We start from the raw sequence: 23569 nt of genomic DNA on the forward strand, positions 1-23569 counted from the left end.
AGACCATCCTGGCTAACACAGTGAAACCCCGTCTCTACTAAAAACTACAAAAAACTAGCAGGGCGAGGTGGCAGCGCCTGTAGTCCCAGCTACTGGGAGGCTGAGGCAGGAGAATGGCGTTAACCCGGGAGGCGGAGCTTGCAGTGAGCTGAGATCCGGCCACAGCACTCCAGCCCGAGTGACAGAGCGAGACTCCGTCTCAAAAAAAAAAAAAAAAAAGATTGAGTGGTACAGTAATAAATGAGAGTTTGAAATTAGAGGTAATTTATGTTTTATATACAGATTTCAAGACATTTGCTAATTTGGTAGTTTTGTGTAATTAGTTTCCCAAGTTTACAGATAATAAAGAAATCAGAAATGGTACCTTTTTAAGAATTGCCTATTTTTTTAGACACAACTATTAGCACATTAAGAGGGAAGCAAAAAGTTATTGTCCATTTAAAACTGCAAGCAGTTACTCTCTTAACTTATTACCTAAACTTGTCTGGCTCCCAGGAACAGCCTTATAGAGAGAGGGAGTATTGTATTGGGAGGAAAATGTTACTGAACTATTGACTGAAAGTAAATTTAGATAAAATTAAAATACAGCTTTTTTCTTTATGGGCATTTGTTTTCTTTCAAGTCATCATAAACTAGGTATTGCATTGCTATCAGTGGATACAGATGCTTAGCTCTTAAAATAATTTTTTATATGTAAACTGTTGAATAGTTGAAATAGCCCACTTCATCTTAATGGGTCTTGTGTATCTTCATTAGTCTTCAAAGAAAAACCATTTGCTAACAAAGTAAATCAGTATTTTGAATGTGCTTCTCTTGTTTTTTGTTTATTAGCTAGGTCCGTAAGCATTTCCACCAGAACTTGAGGCGAATCATAAGAAAGCTGTTTCTTTTAAAATACAAACCACCACCAAAACTTTAAATGTACACATTGCTTAAGTATTTGGTTGCTTTTATTTTCTAAAAGGTATAAACACCAAAAAAAAAAAAAATTAACATTGTATGAAGATGGAAAACAAGAAGATGCACTTTCTGTAACTTTGTCTAAGGATTTAAATTACTAACTTGTGAAATGCAATTTGAATTGAACTTAACTACCGGCTTTCTTACTAGGAAAATTATGTGGTTTATTTTAAATGTGTATATATTGACCTCTCAAAAAGCACATTTTAGATACTGAAATAGAAGGAAAGAAAATGCATCTTCCAACATTTTTTGGAATCTCACCACATATACTTTGTTAATTTGTGTATTGGTTTTTTTTTCATATTTTTGTATTGTATATGAACTTTTTTTCTAACGTGACAGTTAAACACATCTTTAAAAGCACAGTCACAGACAAAAAAAAATACAGTATAAAAATCTCCTTGAAAACTCCTACCACAACATTATATTTGAAGGCAGCTTCAGACTGTTTTATTGGTGGTAACTGCTTGCTGAGCTCTTTTAGTTGGTGATAACTCAGAGAAGCAGCCTGTGTATATTCCTAACACTTTGTTCACTAGTATTTAAGTTTAGAATAAGCCCCAGGTAAAACAATGGAAATGTATATAGAACTCTTAGTTCTTACATGATTTAATTATATCAAGATACATGAATTTAACTCACTTTAATGTAGGCAAACTACCCATTTTTGTCCATTTTCCTGTTTGTTAAAATAACATACCTCTTCTCATATTCTTTTCTTGACACAAATGAAATATCAACCTAAGGTCAAGCTAGGAGAGAGAAACGACTGAGATGAATGTCTTTACTAAAATACCAATAAATTTGTCAAACTCAAAAACAAACAAACAAACAAAAAGACCAAAAAAATCCAAAATAAGTGGGTAAAGAAAGTCAGCATTTTTTTTTTTAATCCATTGAGATACGGAGGAAAAAAAAAAAGAAATTGGGCATTTTTATGGAGGACAGTTTTGGATACTGTTTGCTTATGTATTCAATTTATTCAATACATATTTACTAAATGCCTACTAAGCACCAAACACTATTCTAACTACTAGAAATATATATCAGTGAACAAAACAAACATTTCTGTTTCCTGGAGCAGAGGGAAAAAGGTAGTAACCAGAAAGCAGTATAAATAGGTAAACCACATACTATACCACAAAAAGAATAGAGTGCAATGGATAGAGAAGTTCAGGGAGAAGTAGGAACAGGTTACATTATTAAGCAGAGTGGTCACCATAGGCCTCTTTGGTAAAGTGAGATTTGAGCAGAGACTATTCCATGAGCAAAGACTTCATTCTACGAGCAAATTTAAAATTTTTAAATGTGAATACCTTCTGACCTAGCAGTTCTACTTCTAGGAATCTACACTATAAAAGTACTCTCATTTGTGCATGAAAATGCATATATAAGGATAATTCACCACAACGGTTTGTAGTATCACACATTCAAAAACAAACTAAATGTCTCTCAACAATGAAATTCATAAATAAATTATGATATACCCCAAAATAAAAAATATATCCACTAAAAGGATTAAGCTAAATACAGAGGGAAATGTGCTCTTCAAGATATATTGCTAAATGAAAAAAGCAAGGTATAGAATAATGCAAAACTAGAAACTTTTACTAGCTGCCTCTGAAGAGAAGTGGGTGGCTTAGGGATAGGAATAAGAGACTTTTTACTGTTTATACTTTTCTTTCTTTTGAATCTTGAACCATGTGAATCTAATGCCTATTCCAAAATTACTGATGATGACTTGTTAAAAGGTGTAGATAAGTAAGACTTCAATTGGGTAAAATTAAAATCCTTGTGTATATGCTGGAGGAAGGAAAAACTGGAGGGACAAAGTAAGCAAAAACTATCAGTGGTCATTTCGATGGCTATAACTAGGAACAGAAAGAGAGAAATGTTTTTCAGGGACATAGATGGAGCTGGAGGCCATTATCCTTAGCAAACTAACGCAGGCACAGAAAACCAAATGCTGCATGTTCTCACTTATAAGTAGGAGCTAGATAATGAGAACACATGGACACACAGAGGGGAACAACACACACTGGGACCTATCAGAGGGGGGAGGGTGGGAGAGGACGCGGATGAGGACAAACAACTAGTAGATATTAGACTTCATTCCTGAGCAATGAAATAATCTGTACAACAAACCCCCATGATATAAGTTTACCTATGTAACAAAACTGCACATGTACCCCTGAACTTAAAAGTTAAAAAAAAAAAAAAACCCATGCAATGAGATACTACTCAGTAATGAGAATAAATAGTTGATGCATATGCCAACATGAATGAAGTTCCAAATAATTATGTTAAAACAGTAAAAAAAAAAAAAAAAGTTCAACCTCTTGTGACAATGTAAATTAGTAGAGCCACTGTAGAAGAATAGTATGGAGGTTCATCAAAAAAATAAGAATAAAACTACCATATGATACAGCAATCCACCACTGGGTGTATATCCAACAGAAATAAAATCAGCATATCAAAGAGATATCTGCACTCCCATGTTGAATGCATTTTCCCTGACAGCCAAGACATGGAATTAACCTGAATGCCCATTAATGGATGCATGGATAAAGAAAAGGTGGCACATATAAACAATGGAATGTTATTCAGCCATAAAACAGAATGAAATGCTGTCATTTGGAACCAGAGAACATCATGTTAAGTGAAATAAGCCAGGCACAGAAGGACAAATACCACATGTTCTCACTTATATGCAAGAGCTTAAAAAAAAATTGAACTCATGGAGACAGAGTAGAATGATGACTACCAGAAGCTGTGAAGGGTAATGGGGATGGGAGGATAAAAGAGGAGTTGGTTAATGGGTACAAAAAGACAGTTATATAGAAGGAACAAGATCTAGTGCTCTATGGAAACACTATATAGTCACCATACAGTGACTACAGTTAACAATAATTCATTGTATATTTCAAAATAACTAAAAGATTTGAATTGGAATGCTCCTAACACAAATAAATGATAAAAGCTTAAGGTGATGGATACTCCAACTACCATTATTTGATCATTACACATTATACGCTTGTATCAAAATATCACATATACCCCGTAAATATGTACACCTATTATGCCTCCATAATAATTAAATATAAAAAATTTTAAAGTAAAAAAAGAGAGCAACAGAGACCCACTCTTTATTACTATAAAGTGTGATTTATGTTAAAACAAGTCTATTTATTTACTTATTATTGTGAAAGTAAAATATAGAAAGGTGAAAAAAATGACAAGAAAAATGTTAGTATCCCCCAAAATGCATGCTATCATGAAAGCTGGCAGTTAAAACAGTAACAAACAATTATAAGATTCATAGTATCTATAAAGTTAAATTAAATTAATTAGTTAGCTTCTCAAAAAAAGCTTAATGGGTCTTGAACCAAAGATTTCTTCCATAGTTCCTCATGAAGAAGAAAACACACTGCAGTAAATAATATTGGCCAAGAGTGAAAACTTTTATGAAGTCAAAGCCTTTAAGAACAAGCAATTCTAAAAGTAGGCAGTACAATTATATATAAGATATATCTGGCTATTTCATGATGAAAGTTCATGATGATGAACTTTAATAGAGTTATCCAATACACACATTAAGTATAAACATTAGATAGTGAAAAAATAGGGAAAAATTCTTTGACTAAAATTTTTTAGAGCATAGAGAAATTAAGAAAAATCAATAAAACCAGAAAAAAATTTTAAATTACCAACATTGAGAAACTTTTAGTTAGACTAACCAAGATAAAAGAGAGAAGGCTAAAGTCAGGAATGAAATAAAAAAATTACTACCAACCTTACAGAAATAAAAAGGATTACAATGGCAATGCCATGAACAATTATTTGCCAATGAACTAGATAACTTAGATGAGGTAGACAAATTCCTAGAAAAATAAACTTAAAAAACTGATTCAAAAAGAAACTGACAAACTGAATAAACCTGTAACAAGTAAAATGACTGAATTAGTAATTTCAAAACTTTCCACAGAGAAAAGTCCAGGCCCAGATGGCATCACTGATGAATTCTACCAAATACTTAAAGAAGAATTAATATCTAGTCTTCACAAACTGCCCCATCAAAACAGAAGAGGAGGGAACACTTCCCAGTCCATTCTGTGAAAGGCCAGTATTATCTTGATACTAAAATCAGACAAAGACATCACAAGGAAAAAAACTAAAGACCAAAATCTCTTATAAATACACATATAGAAATCCTCAAAAAAAAAAATTAGCAAACCAAATCTAGCAACATATCAAAAGGATTATACATTGTGACCAAGTGGGACTTATTCCAGAGATGCAATGTTGGTTTAACATCTGAAAATCAACTAATATACTACACCATTTCGATAAAGAACAAAAACTACATTATTATATCAATAGAAGCAGAAAAATCATTTGACAAAATCCAATACCCTTTCATAACAAAACACTCAACACCCTATAAATAAAAAATTCTTCAGCTGATGAAAGGCATCTACAAAAACCCCACAGCTAACATCTAGTTAATGGTGAAAAACTGGATGGTCTCCCACTAAGACCCAGGAAAAGACAACAATGTCCTTCTCATCATTCTATTCAACATTTTAGTGGAGATTTTAGACAAAGCAATTAGGCAAGAAAAAGAAATAAAAGGTATCTAGATTTTTAAAAAAGAAGTAAAACTATCTCTATTTGCAAATGACATTATTTTACATATAGAAAATCCTAAGGAATTCACTAAGAAACTATTGAAGCTAATAAATTAGTTCACCAAGTTTTCAGAGTACAAAATCAACATACAAAAACCACCTGTATTTCTATACACAGCTAAGTAATATGGAAACAACCTATGTGTCTGTCAACAGTCAAGTGGATAAACAAAATGTAATATATATAAACAATGGAATATTATTCAGTCATAGAAAGGTGATCCTATCACTTGCTACAACACAGGTGGACATGGAGGCCATTACGCTAAGTGAAATAAGCAGACACAGAAAGAAAATTATTGCATGATCTCATTTACATGTGGAATCTAAAAATAGGGGGTGTCACCAAAAACAAACGCAACAAAAACAAAACTAAGTAAATGGGACTTAAACTTAAAAAGTGTCTGCATAGCAAAAGAAATAATTAACAGAGTAAACACACAACCCACACAATGGGAGAAAAATATTTACAAACTGTACATCCAACAAAGGATCCAGAATCTACAAGAAACTCAAGAAAATCAGCAAGGAGAAAACAAATAATCCCGTTAAAAAGTGGACAAACTAGGTGAATGGATTGGTTTTTTTGTTTTTGCTTTTGCAACACAGTTTCACTCCTGTCGTCCAGGCTGGAGTGCAATGGCGCAATCTTGGCTCACTGCAACCTCCGCCTCCTGGGTTCATGTCATTCTCCTGCCTCAGTCTAGAGAGTAGCTGGGATTACAGGCGCATGCCACCACGCCCGGCTAATTTTTGTATTTTTAGTAGACACAGAGTTTCACCATATTAGCCAGGCTGGTCTCGATCTCCTGACCTCAGGTGATCCACCCGCCTTGGCTTCCGAAAGTGCTAGGATTACAGACGTGAGCCACCGCGCGGTGCCGAACGGACATTTTTCAAAAGAAGATACACAAATCGCCAACAAACACCAAAAATACTCAAAATCACCAATCACAAGGGAAATACCAATTAAAACCATAATGAGATACCACCTTATCACAGAATGAGCCTTATTAAAAAGTCAAAAAAGGGTGCGGGACGGCAGCAGCGGCGCGCGCGGAGGCGGGGCCCGGGGGGAGGGCCTTGTGCCTCGTCACAGCGCGGGGGGCTGAGGTGGACATGGAGGCCATTATGCTAAGTGAAATAAGCAGACATGGAAAGAAAATTATTGCATGATCTCATTTATATGTGGAACATAAAAAAAGGGGTGTCACCAAAAGCAAATGCAACAAAAACAAAACTAAGTAAATGGGCCAGCCCCGGAGACCCCGGTCCGCCGCCTCACCGCTGGAGGACGAAAGTGCAGGCAGGGTCCGCAGGGCGCGTGGCAGGGGGCCGGGCCCAGTCAAAAGTCTATTTAAAAAGCGGATAGAGGATGCCTCGGGGGGATAAAGACCTGATCCCTGGGGCGTTTGGGGACACTGGCTGCAGTTTCATCACAGTGGATCTGGAAGCAAAGAGAATTTCAAGAGCTTGTCGGTCAGGTCAAGAATAAATCTATGCGTGATGTCGTCCTGATGCTGGGTTTATAATCGTCGTCCTTTTTAAACTGCAAAGAAGCATTTGCAGGCTTTATCTCATGGGCACCGCTTGCCAACCTTTTTTTTAATTTCTATTTTTTATTTTTTATTTTTTTGAGACTGAGTCTCGCTCTGTCACCCAGAGCGGCAGGAGAACAGTGGCGCGATCTCGGCTCACTGCAAGCTCCACCTCCCGGCTTCAAGCGATTCTCCAGCCTCAGCCTCACGAGTAGCTGGGACTACAGGCTCACACCACCACGCCGGCTAATTTTTGTATTATTAGTAGAGACGGGGTTTCACTGTGTTGGCCAGGCTGGTCTCAAACTCCTGACCTCGCGATCCGCCCGCCTCGGCCTCCCAAAGTGCTGTGATTACAGGCGTGAGCCACTGCACCCGGCCGCCAACCTTTTGAGGACATGAAGCTGGCAGAAAAATAAAGCGTCGTCCCTCTGCGCGTCCCTCTCCATCTGCTAGAATATTTCTCAGGAACGCTCCTCCAGGGATTGCTCCCCAGTCCTAATGGGAGGCCTTTGGCCCACTAGGGAGCTTTAGATTCCCCGGGTGCTTCTCGGAGGCTGACGAGGGCGTGGAGAACGTGTCGGTGAGCGCCCCGGTGCAGATGCTCATCAGCACGCTGCAGCGCAACGGGGCTGCTCGGGGCACCAGCAATGAGCGCGCTGCACAGAGAGGCCACAGGGCAGACGCCAAGCCAGCTGCCAAGCCCACCGTGCACAAGGAGTAGCCCATATTGCCTGCCTGTGGTCTTGTTGCTGACTTTGACCCCATGGGGGAGGAGGAAACTGCAGACTTTGGCCCGTTGGTGCTAGGTGAAGACAATGACAATTCCGTGGACCGGAACATTGGGGAAGCCATCCAGGAGTACCTGAAGGCAAAGAGTGGAGCCGCACAGGCAGGGGCTGGCAGGGGCGAATCAGGCGCAGCCCAGCCTTCCAGGGCCACAGGCAGTGGCAGTAGATGTAAGCCAGAACCATCTCACGGCAGTGCCCTGACTTCCGTATGTCCCCCTAAAACTTGTGCCTGGCTCAGGTGGTGGCCCTGGCAGCCAGGTGAGATCCAGTGAGGACTAGGGTTCCGCCTCCCCGGGCAGCGCGAGCAGCAACCACTCCTTTGAGAAGAGCATTAAGGCGGAAATAGAATAGTTTCTGAATGAGAAGAGACAGCATGCGAACCAAAAATGTGATGGGTCAATAGATAAAAAACCAGACCCAAATGAAAATTCGACCAAGTCACTCTTGAAATCCCACCAAGAGTCAGCCGCAAAGGTGGCGCATCGGCAGGGTCTCATGGGCGCCCATAAGGAGTTCGCCTTTTGCAAACCTCCCCGGTTAGCAAAGACGAACGTGCAGCCCAGAAGCCTCAAGTCCAAGGTCACGACCAAGCAGGAGAACAAGGGCAGCCCGAAGCCAGCAGCCCCCTGCCGCCCTTCAGAAGCACCACAGAATAAAAGCGGGATCAAGAGGTGCGCTGGTGCCCTGAGAAGGGGAAAGCGAGTCATGAGCGCGGCACAGGCGCCCAAAGCGTCCGACTTCAGCAGCAATGACGGCACTAAGGAGGCCATCCAGGTGTACTAGCTGCAGAAAACACGCAAGGAGGCCAACGGGGACCTGCCCTAGAGGGCCCAGCTCCGGGAGGAGAGAGGACGCCTGACCCTTCCGCACTACAGCACAAGCAGCGCCACAAAAAGTGCCTTGCGCGAGACCCACAGAAAAATACCCAGCTAGAGGAAGCCAGTGGCCACCAAGGCCACTGACCCTTGCCCGGGACGCCTGGACGCTGAGCATTCCCCACAAGCTCCCGAAGAAAACCAAAGCTCCGCCTCCAGCGAGTCCGGCTTCCAGGAGCGAGTTTGTAGAACGGTCCTCGTGCCAGGCAGACACGTCCGCTGAACTGACGTGTGTGGAAGCAATCTTGGGCATTTCCAAGACTACCCTGCCAGCCCCGTGTAAGGCGGCAACAGGTCCCTGTCTGCAAGCCCACTCTTCTACTCCCCGAACGTGCCTTCCCATTCTGACGGCGACAGTAGCTCCGTGGACAGCGACGACAGCATCGATCAGGAAATCCAAACGTTTTGACCCTCAAGGCACATTTGGGGAGTTTGCTGACCAGAGGTGAGAGCTGCTCGCAGGCTGCCCAGGGCCCACTTTCACCGCCTGGCTCCAACAGCCAGACCAGTGGCCCCAAGGCCCCTCTCTCTAAAACACCGGACCTACCTCTGAGCTGCAAAAGGATACGTAGAGGCGGCAGCCATGCCGAGAGGCCATCCATGCCCAAGAAAACGCGGGAGGTGGTGAAAGATGGTGGCCAGGATGCCGACCACAGCCAGGTGTGAGCCGAGCCCGGCCATGAGAGACGGGACCTGCCCGTCCAGGACAAAGCCAACGAGGTCCCGGGAGGGGAAGGCGCAGCCAGGGGGCCCAGCGACACTCGCATGACACAGGGCCAGGGTAAGACAGACGAAGCGAGGCGCCTGGACGACAAGGAGAGCTCCGAAGACAAGAGCAGCTCCCTGGACAGTGACGAGGACCTGGACACGGCCATCAGGGACTTAAGGTCCAAGTGAAAGCTCAAGAAGCGGTACAAGGAGCCCAGGACTGCGTGCAGGAAGAAGGTCAGGTTCAGCACTGCCCAGACGCACTTCCTGGAGCAGCTGGGCGGGCTCTGGAGAGACTGGAAAGACCGAAGCCCGCCAGTGCTTAATAGCCGACTCTCCAAGTCCACGAGAGACAGCGGCGAGGGCCCAGGGAAGAAACCTCCCAGTGTCTGTGGCAGTATGGCAGAGAGGAAGAAGCAGGAGGGCGCCAGGAGCCAGGACACGGCCCGGCCTTCCAAGTGAGGGGACCCGCCCCTGCCTCCACCTCTGAAGGGAATCCATTCCCCAGGGAATGCCAGAGACCAGCTCCCAGCCCCGGCTCGCTGTCTGACGACAGCAGTTCAGTGGACAGTGACGATAGCATCGAACTGTAGATTAGTAAGTTTTTGGCGGAAAAGGCCAAGGAGTCAGTGAGCAGTTCAGAAGTTCAGGCAGAGGGCCCTGCTGCTCTTAGGACTGGGGGCTCATTCAGGCCAGAGTTGCTGGGCAGGAAGGAGCCGGCCCCACCGCCTGGCGTGTGCACGCTGAGCCAGAGGGCCAGGGGGGTCCTACAGCCAGCAGAAGGGCCGTGAGGTGCAGAGAGCGCTGGAGCACGGGGTGCAGCCGGCCTGTTCAGCCAGGGCGGGCAGGGGCTCCCCGCTGCTCCAGCCCAAGGGGATCCGGCACCACCAAGGAGCATCAGTGGCAGTGTCTCCGCCAAGGGGCTCTCAGAGAGCAGGAGAAATGTTTATATTCAGAAAGACCAGAGCTCACAAGGGGCCGAGAATGCTGCCAAAAGTGCTTTTGGTCAGCTGCCCAGCAGTGCCACAGCGGGCACCGAGGCAAGAGGTGCTGGGGGGAACTTTCACTTGGGCTGCGGGAGCCGGGGCTTCCTCACCCCCAGCCAGGAAGCTGAGAGGGACTCTGGAGCCCAGGCCGACGACACCCTGCCCTGGAGCGACTTCAACCTCGGGAGCCTGTGGGCTGCGCTCAGGTAGAGATGCGGAGTGGAGGCGGGGCGTCGGGAGCGGGAAAACCAAGGCTTCCGAGGACCCCGCCCGGGGCCTGCCCAGCCTACCTCTTGCGGGCTTCTCCCCGCGCTGTCCACCCAGCTCTTCCATTTTGGAAAGGGTGTCTCCCGGGGGGGCAGGCAGGCCGGCCTCTTCAGCCCCCACATGAGGCTGCCTCTGCAGGGCGCGTCCTTCTCGGCCTTCAGGGAGGCCCAGGCCGAGCCCAGCCCTGTCTTTGGAAGCCCACACTTGCTGGCGAAGAAGGACGGCGGGCCCTGGCCAAGCCGGAAGGCACAGACAGGGCTGAGTTTGCCCGACAGGAGGAACTCGGGCTCAGAGGAAAGCATTTTAGACCTGAGGTATTGACGAAGGGTCATCGATAGGGACGACCAGGAACAGGACACCTTGGACGGGGACGCCTTGGGCAGTAACTTCAGCGACACCTTGCGCAGGGAGGACAGTGGCAGCAGCTCAGCAGTGAAGGTCTAAGCCCTCGAGTTGTGGGTTCGCGTCCCGGTTTCCGTGCATTTGTGGAAAGGGGCATATCTGTGCGTGTATCCGTGTGTATGTGTGATGGTTCTGTGGTGGCAGGGAGGGGAAACAGGAGTCCGTTATACATAGCCCTGTATAGACGTACACCAACATGAAACAATGCTTTTATTTAACAGATGTGTCCTGGTAAATATGATTTTTGTAGCTGTCTGTAAATTGTTTAAAGTGAGGTAAAAAATATTTTTAGAAAATACCGTTGTTCAGTTTTGTAGGGTGTTTCTAACTGCAGTTTTCTGTGTTCTGCATACAAGTCTTAGATTAGAAAACATTTGGTTCTTATCATCGCAGCCAAGTTCACAGACTCTGATGTTTTTTGGTTGTTTGCTGGTGACAATGTCCGTCGGTGGCAGCAGTGGTAGCCTGAGGAAGGCCAAGCTACCCTCCCCGGGAATCTCAGATGCCCCAAGGTGTCTGTCGGGAAGCTCGCAGGACAGCACTTTTTATACAGAGAACATCCCTGCCTCCTTGCCACCCCCCTAGTCCTTGGAGGCCAGAGCACATTTGAAAACTGCAGTCACAGCCCTCCGCTGAAAAACGATTTGAAGCACAATGGCCAGCAAGCACGTGAGGGCTCCCTGTTGCATGTGAAATCCCCCCCGATGTCAGTAGCAGCTGCTCTGCAGCTTAGCCCTGGGCCTGGGTGGATTCATGTCCAATCTTTTTCAATTACTAGATGATTCTAACATCTAAATAAACCCCTTTTTATGTGGAAAATAAGGTAAAAAAACAATTGATGTTGGCGAGGATGCAGTGAAAAGGGAATGCTTATACACTGTTGGTAGAAATGTAAATTAGCACAACCTCTATGGAAAATAGTATGAGGATTTCTCAAAGAACTAGAAGCAGCAACCATTCGACCCAGCAATCCCACTACTGGGTATCTACCCAAAATAAAAGAAGTCATAATATCAAAAAGAGACCTCCACTTGTTTACTGCAGCATAATTCACAACTGCAAAAGTATAGAATCAACCTAAGTTCCCATCAACTGATTAGTGGATAAAGAAAGTGTGGTATATATCTCAACAAACTAGGCATTGAAGGAACATACTTCAAAATAAGAAGGGCCATCTATGACAAATCCACAGCCAACATCATACTTAAGAGGCAAAAGTTGAAAGCATTCCCCTTGAAAGGCAAAACAAAACAAGGATGCTCTCTCTCACCACTCCTATTCAACATAGTATTGGAAGTCCTAACCACAGCAATCAGACAAGAGAAGGAAATAAAGAGCATCCAAATAGGAAAAAAGGAAGTCAAACTATTCCTGTTTGCAGATGATGATTCTTACCTAGAAAAATCCCATAGTCTCTGCCAAGTTCCCTCAGCTGATAAGCAAAGTTTCAGGATATAAAATCAATGTACAAAAATCACTAGCATTCCTATGTACCAACAACACCCAAGATGAGAGCCAAATCAAGAATGCAACCCATTCACAATAGCCACAATAAAGAATAAAATATCTAGGAATACAGCTAACTAGGGAGGTGAAAGCTCTCTACAAGAAACACTGATCAAATAAATCAGAGATGACACGAACAAATAGAAAAACATTCCATGCTCATGGATAAGAAGAATCAATATCATTAAAATGGCCACACTGCCCAAAGCAATTTACGATTCAATGCTGTTCCTATCAGACTACCAATGACATTCTTCACAGAATTAGGAAAAAGAAAAAAAAAAAAACTATTTTAAAATTCATATGGAACCAAAAAAGAGCCTGAATGGCCAAGGCAATCCTACACAAAAAGAACAAAGGTAGAGGCATCACATTACCCAATTTCATCCTTTTAAAAGATATAGTTCAAAGGATACGAACTAGCAAATACATAGGACGAACAAGTCCAGAGATCTAATGTACAACATGAGGACTATAATAAATAAAATGGTATTGTATTAGAGATTTTTGTTAAATACATAGATTTTAGCTGCTTTTTTTTTTTTTTTTTTCCCCAGGCTGGAGTGCAGTGGCATGACTTCAGCTCACTGCAACCTCCGCCTCCCGGGTTCAGGTGATTCTCCTGCCTCAGCCTCCACAGTAGCTGGGACTACAGGCGCCATCACCACACCCGGCTAATTTTTTGTATTTTTAGTAGAGACAGGATTTCACCATGTTGGTCAGGCTGGTCTCAAACTCCTGACCTCAAGTGAGCCACCCACCTCGGCCTCCCAAAATGCTGAGATTACAGGCATGAGCCTCCACGCTTGACTGATTTTAGCTGCTCTTATCCAAAAAAATTAGATTTTATTTCTATCCAGCTGCAATGAATAAGCCAAAAAGGAAAGAAAACAATTCCATTTAAAATAGTATCACCAAGAATAAATATTTAGAAATAATTTTTAACTATAAGATTTATACTCTGAAAATTAAAAACACTGTTGAAAGAAATTAAAGAAGATTTAAATGAAAAGACATTCCATATGCACATATCTGAAGACTTTGTGTTAAGACGGCAATATTCCCCAAATTGATCCACAGATCCAACATAATCCCTATCAAAATCCCAGCTGCCTTTTTTTAAAACAGAAATTGACACCTTGATCCTAAAAATTCACATGGAAATTCAAGCACTAAGAGTAACCAAAGTAATCTTGAAAGAGAAAATCAAAGTTGGAGAACTCACACTTCCATATTTCAAAACATACTACAAAGCTGTAATAATCAAAATAGCATGGTACTATCATAAGAATAAACATACAGAGCAATGGAATAGAACTGAGACTCCAGAAATAAACCCTGGCTTTTATAGTCAACTGATTTTCAATAAGGGCACCAAAACAATTCAGTGAAGAAGGAACAGTCTTTTCCATAAGTGATGCAGGGACAACTGGATATCCACATTCAATAGACTGGAGTTAGACCTCTTCCTCACATCATACACAAAAATTAACTCAAAAAAAAAAAAACAAAAAAAAAAACCCGACTTACAAGTAAGACCTAAAAATCATATGACTCTTAGAAGAAAGCACAGAACAAGTCATCATGACCTTGTGTTAGTCACGGCCTTCTTAGATACATGAAAAGCCCAAGCAACCAAAAAACAAACAAACAAAAAAGTAGAAAACTGGACTTCATCAAAATTAAAATCCTACGCTGCAAATGACATCATCAAGAAAGTGAAAAGGCAACTCACAGAATGAGGGGAAGTCTGAAAATAATATATCTTATAAGAGACGTGCATAAAGAAGAAGCTTTAACTGCATCTTAAAAACAGAATTTAGGCTAAAGGAAAAAAGAAGGGTATTCCAAAAAAAAGGGGAGACCGCATGAATATGAATACTAAGGGAGGAGAACACAGGCATTGGGGGCCATCAATGGAAATAAAAAATAAGACTGGAAGGAAGGTTAAAGCACAGACTATGGAGAACTACAAATACTGAGACAGTTTGGACTTTACTTCTTCATAATGGTGGTGGGAGCATGGGAGGGTGTTACAAAGGAGGCTATTGAGAGTGGGTTGTAACAATGAAAAATAAATTTTAAAGCAAAAGGGGCAAACTGTAAACCAGTCTTTTCTAAAACTCAGGCACAGGATGGATTAGATGGAGAAAACAAGAGACTAGTCAGAAACAGGCACTAAAACATGCATAAAAAAATGCCCAAGTCAATGACATAAGCTTCCACTTTCTGAAATTAAAAAAATAAAAAGGAAACTAAAACCAAAGCAAACAGTAAAAACCAAGCACTGCTGGTAAGAGAAAGGAAGGGACAGATGTGAGAGGCAATGCAAAAAGATAACTTGAGACTGAATGGATAGGTTTAAAATAGGAGTCTGGTATAGTTTTAATTAGTCCTATGGATAGACAATATCAAGGCAAATCTGTAAAGGAAGCAAATGGTAATGTAAAATTCCACTTCTTCCTAGAATGCAGAAAGCTGCAGAGTATTGCTCCCACCCTCACAACAAGAACAAGCCAGATAAGGAATAAAAACATAACCTTTCTTAAAATCAACATATCCTTTCCTTATATTTCAGATTAGTTTCCCCTAAAAAAAGGAACCTCCAATGAGAGAAAAGATATAAATAATGGCTCATCTGTGGCACAACATGAAAGGAAGAGACACAAGGAACCCTAACAAAAGTAAAAAGTATTCAGCTAAAAATTTTTAATGAATGCTGATTACAAAACAACAAAAATCCATTTAAATATAAAAAATAAACAGGTTAAAATCAAAATGAAGGTAAAAGATATATAATGTAAACAGTGATCACAAGAAAAGTGGAATGGATATGTGGACACTGCAGAACAAAAGATACAAATTTGGAGTTTGTATCTCCAAAAAAGCACATTGCATAATGATAAAGGTACCAATTTACCTAGAAGGCATAAAAATTCTAAACTTGTATGCACCCAAGAATAAAGCTTTAAAATACACTAATAAAGGCCAGGTGTGGTGGCTCACGCCTGTAATGCCAGCACTTTGGGAGGCTGAGGAGGGCAGATCACAAGGTCAGGAGTTCAAGACCAGCCTGACCAACACAGTGAAACCCCGTCTCTACTAAAAATACAAAAATTAGCCGGGTATGGTGGCACATGCCTATAATCCCAGGTACTCGGGAGGCTGAGGCAGGAGAATCGCTTGAACCCGGAAGGCGGATGTTGCAGTGAGCCGAGATCATGCCATGCACTCCAGCCTGGGTGACAGAGCAAGACTCCGTCTCAAAATAAAATAAAATAAAATAGAATAAAAAATACATTAATAAAAACCAGAATTTAAAAAGGCCATTCTAATTATAGTTGGAAGCTTCATATTTCTCCCTCAATAATTAGTAAAATACACAGAAAGAAAATCAGTAAGGATATGGATGATCTACTGTACCTTTTCTATGTATAGATACACAAATACTTACCATTGTGTTACAATTGCCTACAATGTTCAGTACCGTAACATGCTGTACACGTTTGCAGACTAGGAGCAACAGGCTATATACCACACAGCGTAGGTGTGTCATAGGCTATACCATCCAGGTTTGTGTAAGTACATGCTATGATGTTCACACAACAATGAAATCACCTAATGACGCATTTCTCAGACGTGTCCCCATTGTTAAACAACACATGACTGTATTTATTTAAAATATAACCACCATATCACAAAAATAAGTAAGTGGCTCTATCAAGGGCAATATATCCCAAAGCTCTTTGAGATATGTATATATTCATACATTTCATATACATATATATGTATGTATAACAAAAAGCCTATGAGGTTCATATTCAGGCATTATTTCTGCCTTACAGGTTAGCAAACTGAGACTCATAGAATTAACCAATTTGCCTAAAATCATATAGCTACAATATAATTACAACCAAAGTCTTCTGCCTTGAGGTCCAAAGCATTTTCCATTCTACCACACTGCCAAAGAAGATGCAGAAAGTACACCAAAATTCTAACAGCTGATTCACCTTAAGTCACAATATGAACAGCACCTTAGCCAATTTCTTAATGGAAAGTCCTATTCATATGCTATAAGCAGCATGAATACAATGTAACCTTATGAACAAAGTTAATCTTTATTATTACACTTCACTAAATATTTATTTAAAAAAAAAAAAACACTTTTCTAGACAAAATACCATAAACTTTAAAGGGATTAATACATGCTTTCATGTATGCATAAACAACTTTTCTGACTCTAAAGTACTTAAAAATAAGAGTTTTAACAAACATACTGCATCAAAATCACTACAATGCATTTAAAATTGTAACCATTTTAACTGATATCCTAAATTCTCCAAAAAAATTACATTAATGATAAAACTTTCTGGGGTATTTCTTAAGTAAAATTATTCTGTTTCCAAGACCTAATATACACACTCATTGACTCTAATAAGAGCTTTATATGCATTAATTTATTTAATCTGCACAATAACTCCAAGATCCAGAAATTATTGTCAGTCCCTTTTACAGATAAGAAAACTAAGGCTTGAAAATTGTAGATAACATGTTCAGGATAATGGAGTTAGGACATGATATATCTGTTTGACTCTTAATCCTTGCTCTTAAGCCATCCTCTATCCCAATAAACATCACCTACTTTCTATTGTTAAAAACGGGTTTCCTTTTTTGACAATATTCCTCCTCTTGTTTCAAAGAAGACAGACAACTGCCACTAGAATAGCTGCACTGGAAATACATTCATTCTGTCATTACATTTGCTTCTTAGAACACACTCTATCACATTCTCCCTTAGATATTATTATATAAATGAAGGTTAAATTCTCAGGCCAACCCTCAAAAACTTAACTGTCACTTAAAATCATATTTCAAGGAAAAGTCTGTTGATTTATAACACAACAGGACATCTTCTGTCATACCCTTCAAAAGCATACCTCAAATCCCAAAAGTAACATGAAATTCCTTTCTTACTTTCCTCCAGTACCTAGCCATAAATAATTTCACACATCCTAGTCCCCATCATGAGCTCCATTAGGAAATAAGATTTAAATAGGGCCAGTTCCCAGGGAAGGTAGAGGCAAAGCCAGGATGAAAAAAGGGTAATAAAGCAGTAACATTTGCTTAAATATGTATTCAATTCTGAAGCTCAAAAGAGCCTCTACTGTTAAAAGTATTATTTTTATAGTTTAGTACAGAAAAAGTAAGTTATGTGAACTAGGCTGGAAACCTAACTACTATATCAAACTTGCAAACAGATTTGGAACACAATGCACTTATAAATTGAAAACTACTGTATGTATACTCACTAATACTCTCTATAATCAGCTATCCCTTCCAAAATTTCTGAACACTAAAAATCTAGTATTTTAGGAAGAGAAAAGTGAAGGAGCTCTGATTCCATTTAATTGTATATGCACAAAAACAGCTTTGTACATGAAGTACCCAAGTCAGTTAAAATATACACTAGATGCCTGGGGATTATAATACCCAAGTCATACATTCAAGATACTTCAGTATTCCTTTCTTTTTAGATAAGAAATGTGAGACTATGTTAAATTCTTTGGAAATTATGACACTTGTTTTCTCCTTTTTACTGCCAGAGATTTTATTTAATGGTTTTAAACAATTTTCTTATGGGACATACATAAACACATTCTGCTGTGTTAATCAGATCAGTAAAAACAGATACATACTCTTATACTACTATTTTGAGAAAGTAAATTCATTAAAAGTATCTGTCTGAAGTGTAATCTACCAATAATCAAGAGTCATAAAAATGTTCATAGCTTTTGATTTAGTAATTCATCTTATAAGAATTTATTCTAATAAAATAATCAGAGATTAATTCATTAATTTATTTAACAAATTATCAAGGACTCACTTTGTGCCAGGCATTAGTCTTACAAATACAAATGTTTATTACATTATTTTATAGCATCAAAACGTTGGAAAAAACCCAAATATCCAGTAAGAGTTAACAAATTAAAATACATCCAATAGCTAAATTATACTATCACTAGAAACTATATTACAAAAAATTTAATAACATAAGAAAATGCTCATATGAGAAAAAAACAGGAAAATACAAAACTATGTGTAACTACATGTAACTATACATAACTACATGTATAATCTCAAATTTATATTTGAGATCTTATTTCCTAGGGACCTTGGTCAAGTTACTCAACCTCACTCTACTCAGTGTCTTCATCTGTAAAAATAAAGATTTTACATTTCATATCTCAATGGTTTTTAAACGAGTTATTTGTAGATTTGTAAAGTTGATTTTTTTTGTTTTTTTTGTGTTTTTTTTTTTTGAGATGGAGTCTTCTCTGTTGCCCAGTCTGGAGTGCAGTGGCAATGATCACAGCTCACTGCAAGCTCTGCCTCCTGGGTTCAAGCGATTCTCCTGCCTCACCCTCCAAGTAGCTAGGATTACAGGCATCTGCCACTACGCCTGGCTAATTTTTTTATTTTTAGTAGAGACGGAGTTTCACCATGTTGGCCAGGTTGGTCTCCTGACCTCAAGTGATCACCCACCTCAACCTCACAAAGTGCTGGGATTACAGGTTTGAGCCACCATGCCCAGGAGGGCAATTTTTATTTATTTATTTATTGGTTTTTTTTGCAACAGGGTCTTCTTCTGTTGCCCAGGCTGGAGTGCAGTGGTGCGATCTTGGCTTACTGTAACCTCCACGTCCCAGGTTCAAGTGATCCTCCCACCTCAGCCTCCCAAGTAGCTGGAACTACAGGCACACGCCACCATGCCCAGCTATGTAAAGTTCTCATACTATTGCCCCAGTACATATTAAACTCTAGTAATTATTTGCTGCTTTTATTAAACATATACATTTATACATATGCAAAGAAAAACATGAAAGGAATATATCAAAATATTTTCAAGATCCTGAATTCTAACAAAACTAATTCTGAGTCAATCAGGAAATCTGAACACTGATTGCATATTAGAAGGTATAAAAATTATTTTATAAGGTATGGCAGTGTTTTTTTAAAAGTCCTTGTATTATAGTGAATAAAATATAACTAAGACCTGCTTTAAAATAGTTTGGTGGGAGGCATATATGGAGGGATTTTTTTCAAACTTTTTTTTTTTTTTTGAGACAGAGTCTCGCTCTGTTGCCAGGCTGGAGTACAGTGGCACAATCTCGGCTCACTGTAACCTCCACCTCCTGGGTTCAAGCAATTCTCCTGCCTCAGCCTCCCAAATAGCTGGGACCACGGGCGCACGCCACCACACCCTGCTAACTTTTTTTTTGTATTTTAGTAGAGACAAGGTTTCACCATGTTGCCCAGGCTGGTCTCAAACTCCTGAGCTCAGGCAATCTGCCTGCCTCGGCCTCCCAAAGTGCTAGGATTACAGGCGTGAGCCACCGTGCCCAGCCTCAAACATTTTTAATGTTAGCAGAGGTAAATTTCCTCTGGGTAGTGAAATTATTATTAGCTTTTATTGTCTTTATATTCTTCTATCTTTCAATTTTTGTATAGTGATTTGAAGTTGTTTTTAAAATGAGAAAAAAAAATTCAAAACATTTTAAGAAAATCCTTACCAATACTCCATCCACAGATGAAACTTTCTCCCAAGTTAACCAAGCTCTCTCTCTGACATGATCTGGTATCTTTAATTTCTGACATAACGCAGTAAAATCAGGTTCTTCGGTTTCTTCAAACTCAAGCCTACCAAATGAAAATAATCATATAATTGGCATATACTTATAAATCAAATTGATTCAGTACACACTTGTTTCAATAGTTTGCACATAACACTATTGTGAAAGACAACATTATTAAATACTTTAAGATCTTATTTTATCTTAGAAAAAATTACACTTCAAATTTAAACATGATTATCTTTTTCATGATCATTCCAAAATAAGGATATCACACAGTGAAAAATATTTGCTTGCATGGTAAGTCAAATATACTTCAGAGCAGCAAAACTCTTCTGTGAAGGAAAGTAAATGTAATAGCTAAAGCTGTTTGGGAAAATACGACAAAGATAACAAGAAGAAGATAAAAACCCATAGATAATATTATACAATTTAACGCCAGCGACTTTGTTAAACTGTAGTCTACTCTTATCAATGTTTCATATAACCTCTCTATCTACTGGCACATCTTACATGATGTGACTGCTTATTTTTGTCCTTTTTCCTTAACAAAGACAAGCATTCAATAAATTCTTGTTGGCTAATTCCTTTTCATTCATCTAATTTCTATGTGATATCTAATAATAAGAATAGTACGAAGAATAATTCATAATTTTTGAGTATTTACTATGATCCTGTAGAAAGTACCTTAAACATATGGTTTCACTGAATCCCGACATCAGCGCTTTTAGATAAGTATTCTCATCTGTAAAAGTAGACATTTACAGATGTGTGTCAAATCAGAGAAGTTAAAGAACTTACCTGAGGTCTCAGCCAGTAAGAGGTAAACCACCATGTGAGCCTAACAGTCTAACTCTGTAATCCATGCCCTTGACCACTATTCTAGATTGCCAATTCCTCCTTCAAAACATAATTCGCTTTTTTTTTGTTTTTTTCTTGTTTTGAAATAGGGTTTCACTCATCTAGGCTGGGGTGCAGTGGTGAAATCATGGCTCACTGCAGCCTCAAACTCCTGGGCTCAAGGGATCCTCCCACCTCAGCCTCCTAAGTAGATGTGCTTACAGGTGTGTCACAGCGACTGGCTAATTTTTTTAAAATTTTTTTGTAGAGACAGGGTCTTGTTTTGTTGCCCAGGCTCCTCTCAAACTCCTGGCCTCAAACAATCTTCCCACCTTGGCCTCCCAAAGTGCTGGCATTACAGGCATGAGCCAACATGCCTGGTCAACTTTTTGTTTGTTTTTTTAAAGACTGGGGTCTTGCTTTGTTGCCCAGGCTGGCCTCCAACTCCCAAGCTCAAGCGATCCTCCTGCCTCAGCCTCCTGAGTAGCATGGACTACAGGTACACGCCGTCATGCCCAGCTCGAAACATGATTAACCTTTGATTATTTCAACAATGAATGTGGTATGCTGTTCCTAGTGACACTTTACCTTCCAGCTACATTACTTAGGCCAGAGATAAGGCAACAGAAATAAGATCTCAACTCTCAAATTAGGAATGGAATCTGTCACTGGAAGTGCAGTTGGACTGAGCACTGATTCCATCTCCAGGCAAGATGCTCAGCATCAGACTGAACCGCAGTGGTTCTACCCTTGCTGGTTAATTTATAGAGTTCAATTGTCTATGTTAATGAAACCCTTTGTGGGTAAGGATAATCAAGAACAGACTGTATCTTGTATCGATCTGACTTGTAAGAGAATTTTTTATAGTTCCATTACTTAAAATATATAAAATAATGAGTTAAAAAATGAAAGAAACAGTCCTCTTTTTTCCAAGCAGTCGTCAGAACGTCAATATTCCTGGTTACCCTACATTAGAGTATGCTTCCAAAGCTGTGTGCATAACATGGAATTCTTTAGAGTACCCATTCCTGCATTTTCCAAAGGGAAATTTGCAAGAATTGGATACATCAGAATTTAATCAGAAACTAAAGTCATGTCTTTTCCCAGAACATGCCCCAGACGTGGTTTTTAATTTTGTTGTTGTTGTTGTTTTGGTTTTTTAACGAATATGGTTTTTTAACTGACCTATAAGACAGTCCATTTAAACAAATAAATTTTTAATAGCCTTCCACGGGCCATTTCCTAAATCCCACTTCAATCTTTTCTGCCGTTAATTCTGTTAGTGTGTACCAAGTGGAAAGAAATGGGTGAGGGTGAAAGGATTTGGTGATGGGCAAGAGTGGGGGAGAAAATAGTAAAAAACAGAAACAAGTCCCATTCCCCCTGAAATGAACTTGTAATCTCAAAGTAGAACCAGTGCTGACAATAATAATGACAATTACACTCTTTCAGTCATAGCTATTTAACCATAAAGTAGTACAACCAAGAAAAGTAAGATGATGCAATACAATAAATACTTCCCTTCAAGTTCTAGTGCATTCGCATGGACTTGCTTAAATTTAGATTCCACTTAATAAAGGAAAACGAAAATTTCCATTTGAGCACAGAACCACTAATTTTGTGCCAAAAACAAAGGCAAAAAGACGGGACACCAAGATCCTTGCTGGTTCAAAGTCAAAAGGCAAAATGGAAGTAATAATGAGACAAGCTGAAGCCGACTAACACGCAAGAAGAGTTCATCCAACAGAAAAAAAAAAGTTTAGAAACTTTCAAGCACTTCTGGTAAACGTCTCACGAAAGTTTTGCCCATGTATCAGTTCCTCTAAAGAGTTACGTTCCATCAATCACTACAGATGGCTTTGAGTCCCCAAGGCCTCGATGCATTATTGTTCTAAGAAGCCGCAAAGCTCCTGAGCCGAGTATCCTGCAGGCAATGGACACTCAGGACCCTGCGCTTCTTGTCCAAGGCTTTCTGGTTGGCCTCTCCCACGAATGGACTTCAGATGCAGTGCACGCCCAGAAGAAAATACTTCCCAACTGTTGCATCGCGTGAGACCAAAACTGAAAGTCAGACGACCACCGGAGTACTCCAGTTCTCAACCGGTGAAGAACTCTCCCACAGACACCATTTTTGTATTTTTATTTTTCGTTTTTTTGCGTCTGATGGACGCTCGCAACGACCCTCTGCCTCTGAACCTCACAAGAGGGAACTGCACCTGTCACTTCGCTCAGGACCCTAGCCCCACCCGCCCGACACCTGTCAAGTTAAAGCCAAGACCCCTCCTCGCCCGCAACCCCAGAATCCTGTCACCATTCTGCAGACGCTCCGCGGTGGCGGGGGGCAGGGAGGGCGTCTCCTCACGCCGGGACCCGG

At 40.5% G+C, this 23569-nt stretch overlaps 1 protein-coding gene and 1 pseudogene across 1 annotated transcript in view; one reads left to right on the plus strand and one right to left on the minus strand.

The window, feature by feature from the left end:
- Positions 1 to 11260, plus strand: part of LOC105510641 — an 11946-nt pseudogene extending 686 nt beyond the window's left edge.
- The window catches only part of RB1 (retinoblastoma 1), a 182234-nt gene extending 161800 nt beyond the window's left edge, over positions 1 to 20434 (minus strand). Inside the window, exon 1 of the mRNA XM_011939655.1 lies at positions 20296 to 20434. The gene's annotated coding sequence lies outside the window, so the exon portion shown is untranslated. The remainder of the gene's footprint in view (positions 1 to 20295) is intronic.
- Between the last annotated feature and the right edge of the window lie 3135 nt (positions 20435 to 23569).

The sequence above is a fragment of the Colobus angolensis genome, unplaced genomic scaffold (genome assembly GCF_000951035.1).
Source record: "Colobus angolensis palliatus isolate OR3802 unplaced genomic scaffold, Cang.pa_1.0 Scaffold101, whole genome shotgun sequence".
In the NCBI taxonomy this organism is placed as follows: Eukaryota; Metazoa; Chordata; class Mammalia; order Primates; family Cercopithecidae; genus Colobus; species Colobus angolensis.